This window comes from Sturnus vulgaris, chromosome 3 (assembly GCF_052056855.1).
Source record: "Sturnus vulgaris isolate bStuVul1 chromosome 3, bStuVul1.hap1, whole genome shotgun sequence".
Taxonomy (NCBI): Eukaryota; Metazoa; Chordata; class Aves; order Passeriformes; family Sturnidae; genus Sturnus; species Sturnus vulgaris.
In genome coordinates, this window is record NC_142245.1 from 76,189,669 (window position 1) to 76,202,100 (window position 12,432).

A 12,432-nucleotide genomic window follows, 5' to 3' on the forward strand; every position below is an offset into this window, starting at 1 on the left:
AGTGATGCCAGCAAAACACATGAGCAACAAGCTGCAGAGGAGGGCCGGGGTACCTTAAGCCAATACAGCTGCAGAACATCTTGTGTCAAAACAAGATGCACAAGGTGTCATAAACCCATTAGATGGAATTTTCTGATGAAGTGTGGTTCTTCTGACAGTTTTTAAATGTATGTAACAGAGATAAACAGATGGAAAATAACCTTAGCTGACAACAAATAGAGGGGCTTTTTTTCTCCTTCAAATAGAAGGTTCTGAATTTATAGCTCAAGATTTTCTTCAACCATTCCCTAGCCCTCCTTCGTCTGAGACACAAGTTTTCCTCACTTGGAGAAAAACTGCTGTGTCAAGGAAAAATATCTAAAATAAAGATGCTAAATAACTTTTAATCTCTCATCTTTAATTAGGAGCAGAAACTGAATTAGAAAAAGAATGGACAAATGTTTAGACTTCCATGCCTTCCTCAGGTCTAAGCAAAAGAAACACTTCTGTTCACACTTTTTCCTTTCCTCCCACAGACTATACCAATAAGCTCAGAAAAAATCCTAACACAAACAAAAAACAACAATAATAAAATCACAAAACCCCAAACAAACAACAAAATCCTACCCTTGTCTCTTATATCTTTAGATCCCTGGAGCTATATTACCACTTTTTTTTTTCCTTCTCCTTTTAGGTGTTCAGGGCTTGATATGGTTTGCTATGGGCAAACATAGTAATCTCCCTCACTACCTGGGCCAAAGAATAAATATATCAGGAACTAGAGAGACAGCCTATGAAAATTTACCCTTGGATTTCCAGCAACAATTTTCAACACTCAAAGTACACAGGCCAGTGATAAGACAAAATGCAGAAACATAATATGTAATTCACACAATCAGCCTATGCCACTGAAGATGCTTTGACTCTCCTTCCCTTGTATGCCCCATGCTCTGCCACATATTATTGCCCCAGAGCACAGGTGACACTTGTGTCATGGTACAAACCCATACTGACATCCCACAATAGTGTCTACAACCAGACAAAATGCAGGCACTGGTTCTACTCCTCCAGCTCTGCAATACACGCAGAAGGAGGTGAGAAGCTGGAGGTATTTATGTCTTAAACTGCTACAAATTACAACTGACAAGGTTCTGCTGCTACAGCCTTAATTCTCTTCACTTACCCAGCAACACCACTAAAAATCAATGCAACTCCATTGTGCAAGAGTTAGTTTTAATTAGAAAAGACAGTAAATTCAAACAGCCTATCTAGCAGTTTTCCAGCCTTTAAGGTAGTGTTGCACTACGGTGGATTGGGAATCCTGGGGAAATGTGAACAGCTGCAAGGAATATAAACTCCACTAATTTTGCTGTCACTTACATCCAAGATGTGAAACATGGAATCTGATGCCACTTGCATGATGGACGTGATCAAAAGGTCCTAAAGAAATTGAACAAATCTAATAAAAGGGGGGGAAAAAAAAAAAAAAAAAGAAAAAGAAAAAGGCATAATTCAAACTGAATATATACTTGATGATCCCGTCACACTTGTCCAGGAGAGCTTCCTCCTGTATTAGGTAGCCAGCCCTGGCTACTGAAACATTTCAGAGTTTGACTTGCTCTTTAATATTGAAGTCCTACTTCTGTTTCACCTCCATTCAGAATTATCCTCCCTAAGTAAGCAAGCACAGCACATCTAGTTCTTCTATTTACATTCCAGCAACACCTAGGTTTCTTCAATTCTGTGAGTGTGTTTGGAGGATGGAGCCACATCATGAAATGCAAATGGACAAGAATTCACTTGCATTGCCATTGTTCAATTTCCCACACACCTTCCCTAACAGCAAATACAGCATTTATATGCAAAAGTCACCATAGACTGCAAGCAATCCCCAGTGTACTTTAATGTAACCTAACCGAGGATGGGCAGCCCAGTGCAGCAGGGGGATGGCACACTCCAGTGCACTCTGCAGTGCTGAGTTCTGCTCCCTTCCTGTTTGTTTGTCTGAGTTTTCTACGGAAACAGAAAAACTGAAAAAAAAAGGAAGTTCAGCTAAGGAATACATCAAACTCGCAAAACAGGTACTTTTATCCCCACAAGAAGGCAGCACTTCAGTTCAGCCTTGCTCTTGAGACCTCTATTTTGATCTTCACAGTTCACTCAAGTCAAAGTCCCAGTTCTGTTCTTTTTTGTTGTTGCTTTATGCAACTAAAATATAGGTCACAGGCTGAAAGGGGAGCTTTCAAAACTAACAGAGAAAAGGCAAAAATCACAGAAGAGGTATACCCTCAAAGGGAGAACCTTCTTCTTACTGCTTTAAATACATAATTTTAACATCTGTATTAGATCAGGAAAAAACTATTATTAAGGACACTATCTTATAAACATTGGGGAAAAACTATTAAGACCAATTTTAGAACATTTCAAAAATAAACCTGAAAAATATACATTCCACATATCCTGATGACATTTCTTCAAGCACAGGTTTTTATCTGTTTTGTCTTGATAGGCCAGGTAGAGGCACAGTTTTGCTTAAAAAAGGGCAGTAGCCCTTTTACTTTGCTTGACCTCAAGTGACACCTGATGGAAAATGTTTCAGACATAATAAGGCCATAAGCTTGCTCACATCTTCTTCAAAATTCGCTATTAATCTAAGCAATGCTGTTTTCACTTAAGCAATCACTTAAAAAACCAAACAGAACATACAGGACAGAAATCAAGCCTTATCAACAGTGCAGAAATGGATCTCAATCACTCTGAGATATGATACCTTCAAAACAAAACCCCCCTGTAATCCAAACAAGTGATACTGAGAATTTTTTCCAACTAGTTTCTTACTGAAGATTAGAATGAAAAGCTATTCTGGAGACACGAGGGGTTAAAAAATTGAAGAGTTTAGACTACTGAGGGGAAAAATCCGTAACGTTAAGATCCATCCTAAACAATCACAGCACCCAGGAAAAACAGAAAATTAGGCTCCAACATTACAATATCTATGCTGTCAACTACCACCACTATATGTATCATTCCTGTCAGGAAAAACAAGGACAGATGGTTGTAGAAAAAGACTCTTCAGAACAACCTTAACCTTCACGTAGTGACGAATCAAAATATTTACAATATTTATCCCCCCACAGAGCTCATTCCCTACAATTAAAGCTTTTCTAAACTGCCACAGCACATTGCTATGGAAATTTTGGCAGAACAAATTCTTAATTTACATAACTGCTGAGAGTAGTCACCTAACTTAGAGGGGGAAAAAAGCATGAATTCTCAAGTATTATTGATGTTCTGAAGCCTATGATTTATTTTACTCATAATTGTTAACATATTTCATTGCTTTCTCATCACAGAGAAATATCCAACTGTCAGTATCAAGGTCAACAGCTTCCAACTGGCATGAAACTGACTGAAATTTGCACAGCATTCACTACTGGAATGTCACTTTCTGAAACAGCATCCTTCTTGTCTCAAGCCGAAGGAGAGCTGTATTTTGAAGCTCTAGCTGTGTATGTAGGTGCATTAAGACCTCTTGGTACTGCCCTGGTTTGCACAAGCTACCTGTCCCGAGTGATTTCACTGCCACTAACAGCAAGGAGCACAAAAGGTTTCCTAATTCAGGTACCTCATCTGTGCAAAACTCCTGCCCCAGAAAGGAAGACGAACGTTGCAAATCCACAACAAGCCTGGCAATGGACTTCAGTGTTGAATCTCAGCTTAGTCCAAATTTTTCCATAGTTAAAAGGGCAACTAAAATACACGTCTGATAAATCTTGACAAAACATTTTTCTAGAATCCAGAACAAAGGCCAGCTGCCCAGGACTTGCTGCAGCTCCTTTCTGACCTACATTAGGCATTTGCCTTTCTATAAAGGTCAGGCAGATTCAGGGCGGCTGATCCACATGGGAACACCCCAGAACCAGGAGTTTCAAAGCTCTCCTGGTCTCACAGTTTACACTGTCAAACTCCAACAAAATTGTTTCATTTTTGTCTCTTGAAACTACCTCCCAGAGTGGCCTCTAGTCCCTGAAATTTTGTTAGACTTCACAGGAATGCCCCTCGAAAAATGGTCTTCTAAGTATATTTTCTCTCAATATGAAGTTTCTAACTGTTCAAAGCCCAAAATTCACTCGGGGGTAAAATCCACACATGAGACAAAATTAAAAGAGAAAAAAAATTAATTAAAACAACTACAAGACCTTGTGAAGGGTTTCTACTCTTTACTTATTTTCAGCAATCAGAATTTGATAGCAAAATTTCAAAAATCTCCTGGAAATAAAAGCATCCTATCTACAAGCATACAGTCATGCAATATAGTATGCACACAGAATGCCAGAGCAGCAGACCTCATTTTATTTCATAAGTGGTCAAAAAGCCATCTAAATCAGAACATAAAGAAATGAGGGTTTAGAAATCACTATGTCAAAGATCCTGTCTTTCCCTAATAAGTATAAGCATCAGATAATTCAATAAATTTGAGGGGATATACTACTTCTACCAGTTAGTAATATGACGGTGGTCTGGGGTTGTGGGTGTTTTTTTTGTGTGTGGGAAATAAACTATTAAAAAAATCAAAAATTAAGTTTCTAAAAATTCAATAAGTTCTTAGGAAAATCTTGTAATTTTTAACCTTTTGGCTAAAAATTTGTTCCTCTAGCTCCAAAGAAGAGAGAAACAAAAATTCAAACACAAGATTGCCTCCACTTCCTGCAATCAGGGCTATCAGGGTAATTGAAGTCCTAAGAGCAGAGAATACGCTGGCAAGTATATGAAAGTCTTAGACGGATGAGGAATATGAAGGATAACTTTTTTTTTCAATAAAAGAATTAAAATGAGACAAATATGTGGTTGCTAGTATAATTACACTGCATGATATTTTTATTTGGCTAGTTTTTCCCAATAACCGTCATCTGTTCTCACACAAGTGATTAAATTAATTTCATTTTTCACATAATCCAATTCCCACTTCTAGTTCAATTTATAATCATCACTTCCCCATGCTAGTGTGGCATTAAATTACTGTCACTCTTGGCCATTAAGTTCACCATACTCCAGTCAGCAGAATCGATCAAAAACACCACAGCAGTGCCGTGAATTTCTTATTAAATACATTCCTTTTTGCTGCTTTGTAGAAGCTGATCATCAGTGTCAGAAGCTACGTCGCATCAATTTCTGGCTTTTCGGGCAAAAGAAAGACATTCTGAATCAAAAATAGACAACAAAAAAATCTTTTTTTTTTTTAAATGAACACGGCATTTTCTCTCTTCAAATTGCACTTACTTTACTCTGTAAGTGCCCATTGAAGAAATGACCCAGGCAAGCATAAATTTCCATCTGCTCCTGATCTTCTAACCATACTTCTCCTTACCCTAAAATCAAAAGTTATTGCTCCTCTTATTAAAAAGGGAGGAAAAAAAAACAAAAAAACCCACCTCTCTTGATGCTACTCAAATTTCTTTGTATGTTCAAATTCAAATCCTGGGCCAAATTCACTTACGCAATCAGCAATATACAGACTTTTCAACAGAGGTTACCATCTTAAACACAGTTGTTCATGTCCTGTCTTAAAGAGAAGACTGAAGAAAGGTTACAATTCCACTAGAAGATGTGTGGGAATGTCATATTTCTTGTCCAAGGCAAGATTCTACACCATTTGTTCGCGGTCAGTTTGAAACACAGCCACTTCCAAGCTCACTTTCATAGAAAGATACCCATAAATTAAATTTCTGCATGATCATCTTTACTTTTAAAATATCCCATTGTTTTCCGACAGTAAAAACAGTGTTTAATTTCATCTGCTGCGTGGTTTGTGCTGAGCTACAAAGTGTTAAATAAACAACCCTTCAATTTCCATATTAAAATTCCCTTCTCTAACAGCATTTTCTCTTGCTTGGAATTGAATGAAAGGTGCACCTGCCAATCTAACTGGACCATTTTCAAATAAGCCCCAAGGCAACTTCTTTCCCTCCGAATATATATTAGGAGTACAATCTTCCCCCCAGCTGCCAAATCAAAGCTGCCCAAATGTACATTTTCTCCATGCATACCTATACAGGAATTAACAGGGTCTTTTGTTGCTTGCATGTACAGAAAACCACAACATTTTTATAAACACTGTAGGAACCTAAAAAAATTACAAATCTTGTGCTTAAGAGATTTTAATTGGTACAATTGCATTATTGTTAGTGTCCGACTAATCAAGAGCTTATTATTCTCTAACAGTTTCTGAGAATACCTATATCTAGGGTAGGACTTTGTACATAATAACTACAGAGCTTTAAAGATGCTGTCAAATTATTCACAGTCTGAAAAGCAGGTAAAAGATTAAAGGAGTTTTTCTGGAGTACTTTCAAAGTAAAGAAAAAAATTTCTGTAATCATCTGTAAACTCGAATAACACAAAGAAATGTGACTGAGCAGCCATATATGGGTAGCTTTTTAAGCATCTGTGGTAACTGTATTACTTATTCAGCACATCACTGGATTTCTGTAGGATCTACTTAAACAACAAATACGGTTTTCAGATAAAAACTCTAAAGAATTGAACACGCCTCAGCGGTCTTCCTCCTGCCAACTGCTTTATGGAGGCAGATCCCAGAATCAACAGGAATTGGCAGGGCTACAGTAATCCTTTACCCTATGCGCTACAGTTAACAGGATTGTGGCCTCTGGGTCTGCTCCTGATCTTTTCACGACTGAACAAATACTGCCATAAACATTTACCCAAATAAGACTTAACCCCAACTTGCTTTAGAAACGTTTGTAAGATATTTTCCTAGCCCTACAAAATTGGAAAAATTCATTACAAGCTTTAAAAACTGTAGTCACACACTATTTGCTCTGATCAACGTCTGTAGTTTATTTCCCCGTGGTAAGATTTAAGCCATAATTCCGTTTCTTTCACATTTTATTGCGGTGTCTGGTGCCAAGCACGCTGCTTCCCAGGGTCTGGTGTGACAGCTATGGATCAGCTGTCACCCTGACTCTGCTCACACAAGCCGGGCTCGCTCCAGGGGCGGAATCCAGCCCGCACCGCTGGCCTGGGAGAGCGGCAGCAATGAGCCATCGGCAACCTGCGGCACCACAGGGACCCGCGCTTCTTGCTCCACATCGACCAAACGAGAAATTTCCTGCCGGGAACCAAATCTTTCCCCACCATCAGCTACAACCACCTGAGCAGCACCTTTCGAATTGCGAAGGCTGCAGATACAATGTTCCAGCAATCAGGGCGCCAGGATCGTTTGCGGCTGCGAGCTCTCGCATATTTAAACGCCGGAGAGGAGCAAAAGCTTGTTTTTGTCAGTCAAACGAGTAGCTTCAAGTGGCGGTACAGGCGAGCGCAGCTCGCACCAAGTACCGAGACGCCTTCCAGCGCCCGTGTCGCGGCGGCAGAGCCATGTTCCACGGAGCCGCCGCCAGCCGGGCACCTGGAGCGCGTCCCCGCATAACCCCGCGGGCGGCCAGCGGGACTCACGGCGCCGGAGCCGCCCGGGCTCGGGCTCATCCTCCCCCCACCGCCGCTCCCCGCCGCCTCCTACGCGGAGCCGAGGGCCGGCGGGAGCGCTGCTCGGTGCCCGGGGGCGCCCCGGCGGCTGGAGCTGCCGCTTGACCCGTCTCCTTGGCAACGGGGACACTCGCCCTCGCCTCCCCCTTCCCCATCAGAGCCCCCTTCCCCACCGCAGCGGCGCTGAGCGGCCGGGGCTGCAGGGCACGACCGGCGGCCGCCCCCCGCCCTGGTCCCGGTTAGGTAACACGGGCGGCAGGCGCCGCCTCGGGCCCGGCCGCTCGCTCACCTCGGGCAGGTGCCGGGGCCGCGCACGGCGCTGGCGGCGCCGCCTCTCCGCCCCGCTCCGCTCCGCTCCGACGGCAGCGGGGGGACGAGCCGCGGGCAAGCAGCTCCCGCGCCGCAGAGCCGCCGTCCCGGCTGTGCCGCTCCGGTGCCCGAGCAGGAGGAGCTTCCCCGCCCCGCCCAGTGCGCAGCGGCGGCCCGGGAGGGCCGCACCTGCCGGAGGAGGAGGCGGGTCGGGCCGCGGCATCCCGGCCCCGGTGTCGGCCGCGCCCGGAGCGGTGCAGGGCCGGTGCCGCAGCTCGCCGTGCCCCCGGGAGGCCCGGGCCGCCGTGCTGCCCACCCGCCCGGACTACGGCCCTGCGGGAGGGCTGGAGGGAGAAGGCCTGCTTGAACGAGCCCTTTAGGTAGCGCTAAGTTTGTAGGAAGAGCACCTGCGAGGCGGGATAACCACGGGACAGCGGGGTCAGGAGGGCTGTCAGAGGGACATTTGGGAAGGGGAATTTTAGGACAAAGATATACGGCTAGAAAGGATGAGGTCTCTGCAGGGTCAGGACCAGAGCACTACATCCTACGATATTAAGGCATCACTGCTTTATCATCCTGTTACGGGGTTTAATGTAACTTTTTAAAAATCTTATTTGCAAAAGCGATGAGGGACATCTGTCTGAGATACAAGTGCTGCGCTGTTGTGTCCAAATGCCGTCTTTGCAGCGACACAGGACTCAGCTCTGCAGTGAGGCTCAGGGACAGCGCTGTTCTTTCAGCCTCACCTCGTGAAACTGAGAGGTGGTGAGAACTTTTCTTCCCGCACCCTCTAACTGATCCTATGGTTATGAAGAACATTCAGGAGAATTAAAAAATAAATGTAATGATTAGTGATCCATTAATCATCAGCAAGACTGGAACGTGCTTTAATATGTAGTATAAAGTACTCTTTTGAGAATTACACAGAGCACCTCTACTTTTGAGCAGTTTTCATCTTGCTACTGGATTTTCTTAGGAGCTTAGTTCCTGTTTTCTGATCTGTGAAGCTAACATAAAAACAGTAGATCCCAAAAATCTCTGCCTCCACCTCCAACACACCTCCTTACTAAATTTTATGTACGTGCCACGTCAGAGGAGTTCAAGCCTTTATCAAATGACAATTCCTTAAGGCACTTTTATAGCATGTGGGCCTTCAGCTAAACCTATTGACAGATGAGTTGTTCTGTTGTAAGGTGTTTGTGAAAGGTATCTGGAAATACCCGAATTCTTCATCTGCAGAGCAGACAGTAACAACTGGAAAGTTAATTCAGAAAGTGCACCGGATGCAGTATATGGAGTGTTTTTGGGAGTAATGCAGAGCTTTCCCAAGTCAAGGGTCAAGAAGCTTGGTGCTTATGCAGTGCAATACCAGGCAGAGGCCCATTTTTGTTCCAAAACAGAGGCATAAAGACAAGGCCAGTGCTTCATTAGATTCAGTTAATTCATGTGCAACACAAAACGGTTATGGCTACAGTACAGTTCCTTGATTGTGTCCAAGAGGGTTTTGAATGTCTCCTGAGAGGGATGACCTCCCTGGGCAGCCTCTTACAGGGCTCTGCCACCTTCAATGTAAAGTTCTTCCTCAAGCTGAGGTGGAACTTCTTGTCTTTTGGCTTATGGTCACTGCTTGTTCTGTTGCTAGACACCACTACAAGGAGCTTGGCAATACATCATATCAAATATTAGAAAAAGTCACAGAGATTAACAATGATTTTTTTTTGGTGAAATTCTCTATTCTGGAAATATATAATGAGGGGCTTTTTTATCTTACTCCTATTCCCAGCTCTAGAGAAAGACTGCAGATGTTCAATGATCTCATACACAAGACACATGTAAATGTGAAAGGCTTAAGAGAAATACCTCAATGCAACAAAAATTAAGCATACCAAATGTTGGAAAAAGATGCAGCAAAAAGAACTATTGCAGCTACTTACATGAATGCATATTCCAGCTGATTCTACTGTTTTACATTTACCTTTTGTATGAAAGCAACTCGAGCAGATGGACAAGAGCTTGTTAGAACTGGGAATATAAACTTGCAAGAGGTAAAAAACACTTCAGTTTGGGGCAGTTGGTAAAAGAGTTCATGAAGCTGGAAACACCAAGTAATCTATTCTGATCCATGAAAGAGTTATTGCTGCTCTTGTGGAAGAAGACACAGGGCATCCTAAGAGGATCCTTCAAGACTCTCAGAGAACAACAAAGAACATCAGTAATAGCCAGAGTTTCTCCCACATCTATAAATCCCAAGGGAAAACACAGTACAGTGGAGTATGCTCACAGAGCAAAGAACATAATGAAAGCTTAAGTTAACCAGCAACTGCCAAAAGGAGCTGTTATTGAGGAAGATACTGAAGAGATTAAGAACCTAAAAGGAGACTTCACTTTCTGCACAAGAGTAAAATGGAATCTATATTATCATTAAAAAATTTATGTAGCCCTTAAAGGAAAGCTGTCAGTATGGGAAGAACAAGTTACAGAGTATATTGAGATAATGAGCACCACGGAAAAAGTAGTGAAAACAATTCCTAAACCATTCACAATTAATAAAAGCAATGAAACAATGAAAACAGATCTGCAATTCAAGGAGAAACAACTGAAAAGAAAGACAGATCTGCAAGAAACCAAGATTCCTCTAGCTGAGAAAGAATGTATGGTTTCAGTTCTGAATACACAAAAACTTCACAGCACAGCTGTAGCCATTTGGTCAATAGTGTTAATATAAATCATGTATCCATGCAAAACTGTATAAGAGAGCTGTTGATCAACACAGTGCTATCATCTAAATAGATTTTCAGGAGGAATTAATGTTCTGGTCAATAAAGTACAAGATTTAGTTAGTGAGAACTGTCTGAAGCAGCAGCAGATGTTGACATCTTATGCATATTTTGCAGGTGTCCTCCTATCTATTAGTTATTCAGCAGATAATGTATTTGCATTAGTTGTATCAAGGTCTTTTACCTCTGTTTAAAAATTGCTGACCACTGAACTTTCTCAAGTATCTGAAAATGTGTTACAAAATAGGACTGTGCCATTTGCTAGTAAAGCTGAGCCAATCAAGTTGACTGAGAAGCAAATATCTAGATCAGGAGAAGCACTAAATATCTTGACAGCAATGGCAGAAATTTTCCTGGAACTAAACTGTTTGTTTCAGAATAACATAAGGAAATTTTCTGGTTGATGAGCTAGAGGACCATAAAAAACAGTATCTTCTTAGAAGATCTCTGTCTCACTCTGAAAAAATTACAGAAACAGCCAGTATTTTTTCTCAGATGCCAAGTACTGTGGGAATTTAAGAGAAGTGGAAATGGAAAAGTGTGTATATGCAAAGAATGCAAATTAATTAGTGTCCTCCTCACTTCAAAGCCAGCTGAACCCGCTGGCACAGAAGATGCAGAACTCTAGCTTGTATGCTGTCAAAAAATGCAAGTTTGAAGACTACCATGACTACTGGGCAAGAAAATGTTTATCTGGAAATTATTGACCTAGCCAGCAATAAAAATTCTGCTTCAAAACAAATTTATTGCATCTCTGGATAATTTCTTTCAAAAGCTGAAGGACATAAATGGTAGTTTATGGTCCTATGTTTCATGGACATAAAAGAAGGTGGTGGTGGAATCCATAGTCTATTCTCAGCAACTTCATAGCAATCTAAAAATACACCTCAGGATACTGGTAAATGGAGGGAATTTAAAACTGCTCAGATAATCAGCTTTATGAATCAGTAACAGTTCTTCTGCAACAAAAAAACAGCAGCTTCAGTGTTTGTAGTAGGGAACAGAAGGTTTATGATTGAGATCCATATTTTTTACTGGATAGTTTGTTCTGCATTAAGGCTGTAGTAGATGCAGTTTGGAACTACCACACTGTAAGAATATATCCTACAATACATTTTATTATATGCATATAAAGAATACAAAAAGTTGTGTTCAAAGATCCTTGACATACTGCTGGAAATAAAACAAATTGCCAATTTTAAAAGCATTAGAACTCACCCATGAGAGCTACAAACCAATGGCCTATATTGACCTTAAAAAAGGAAAGAATATGTCATGGTGCTGCCAGCTAGGTCCAGGGTCTCCACATCCCTTCTCTCATTTAGAGGCCTGCCTGAATGACTCCTAAAAGAAAAGGTCTTCTTATTGATTTCCAGTTTGTGCTCACCAAAAGCCAGCCAGTAAGTAAGAATTTATTCAACACATGGAATTGTCCTATGGCAATTGAAAGCTGAGAGCTAGACAGTAAGCAATTCTGTGTAACAGGGAGATGCAATGGATTTATGTATTATATACAACTTCTCTCAAGAACAACAGTGAATTATGATTTGCAGCATTTACTGTTGAAGAGACAGAAAAATTATCCTTAAATAAAGGCTTGTCAAGCTCTTTTACTCTCTCTCTCTCTAAAAGCTTATATTTCCACAAATATGCTCCTTTATATATTTTTTAGAAGACTGACTTCAGAGATTGGCATCAGTGTAATTTTTTTATCACTGCAACATATGGCAGTCTTCCCTGCTGCCAAAACATGGCCATGTTTCAGCCTCAGGGTACAGCTGGCTTGAACTTAAAACTGAGACTGCTTTCAAACATAAATATAGAATTTTGTGTTACCCCTTCAGACACTATGAAGAAAAGTAAA

General features: G+C 41.5%; 1 protein-coding gene and 1 pseudogene across 1 annotated transcript in view; one reads left to right on the forward strand and one right to left on the reverse strand.

Moving 5' to 3' along the window:
* Positions 1-7,940, reverse strand: part of KLHL32 (kelch like family member 32) — a 116,684-nt gene extending 108,744 nt beyond the window's left edge. The window contains exon 1 of the mRNA XM_014883642.2: positions 7,772-7,940. The gene's annotated coding sequence lies outside the window, so the exon portion shown is untranslated. The remainder of the gene's footprint in view (positions 1-7,771) is intronic.
* A 476-nt stretch (positions 7,941-8,416) lies between these two features.
* On the forward strand, positions 8,417-11,536 carry LOC106857503 (kinesin-like protein KIF11; annotated as a pseudogene).
* The last annotated feature ends 896 nt before the right edge of the window (positions 11,537-12,432 follow it).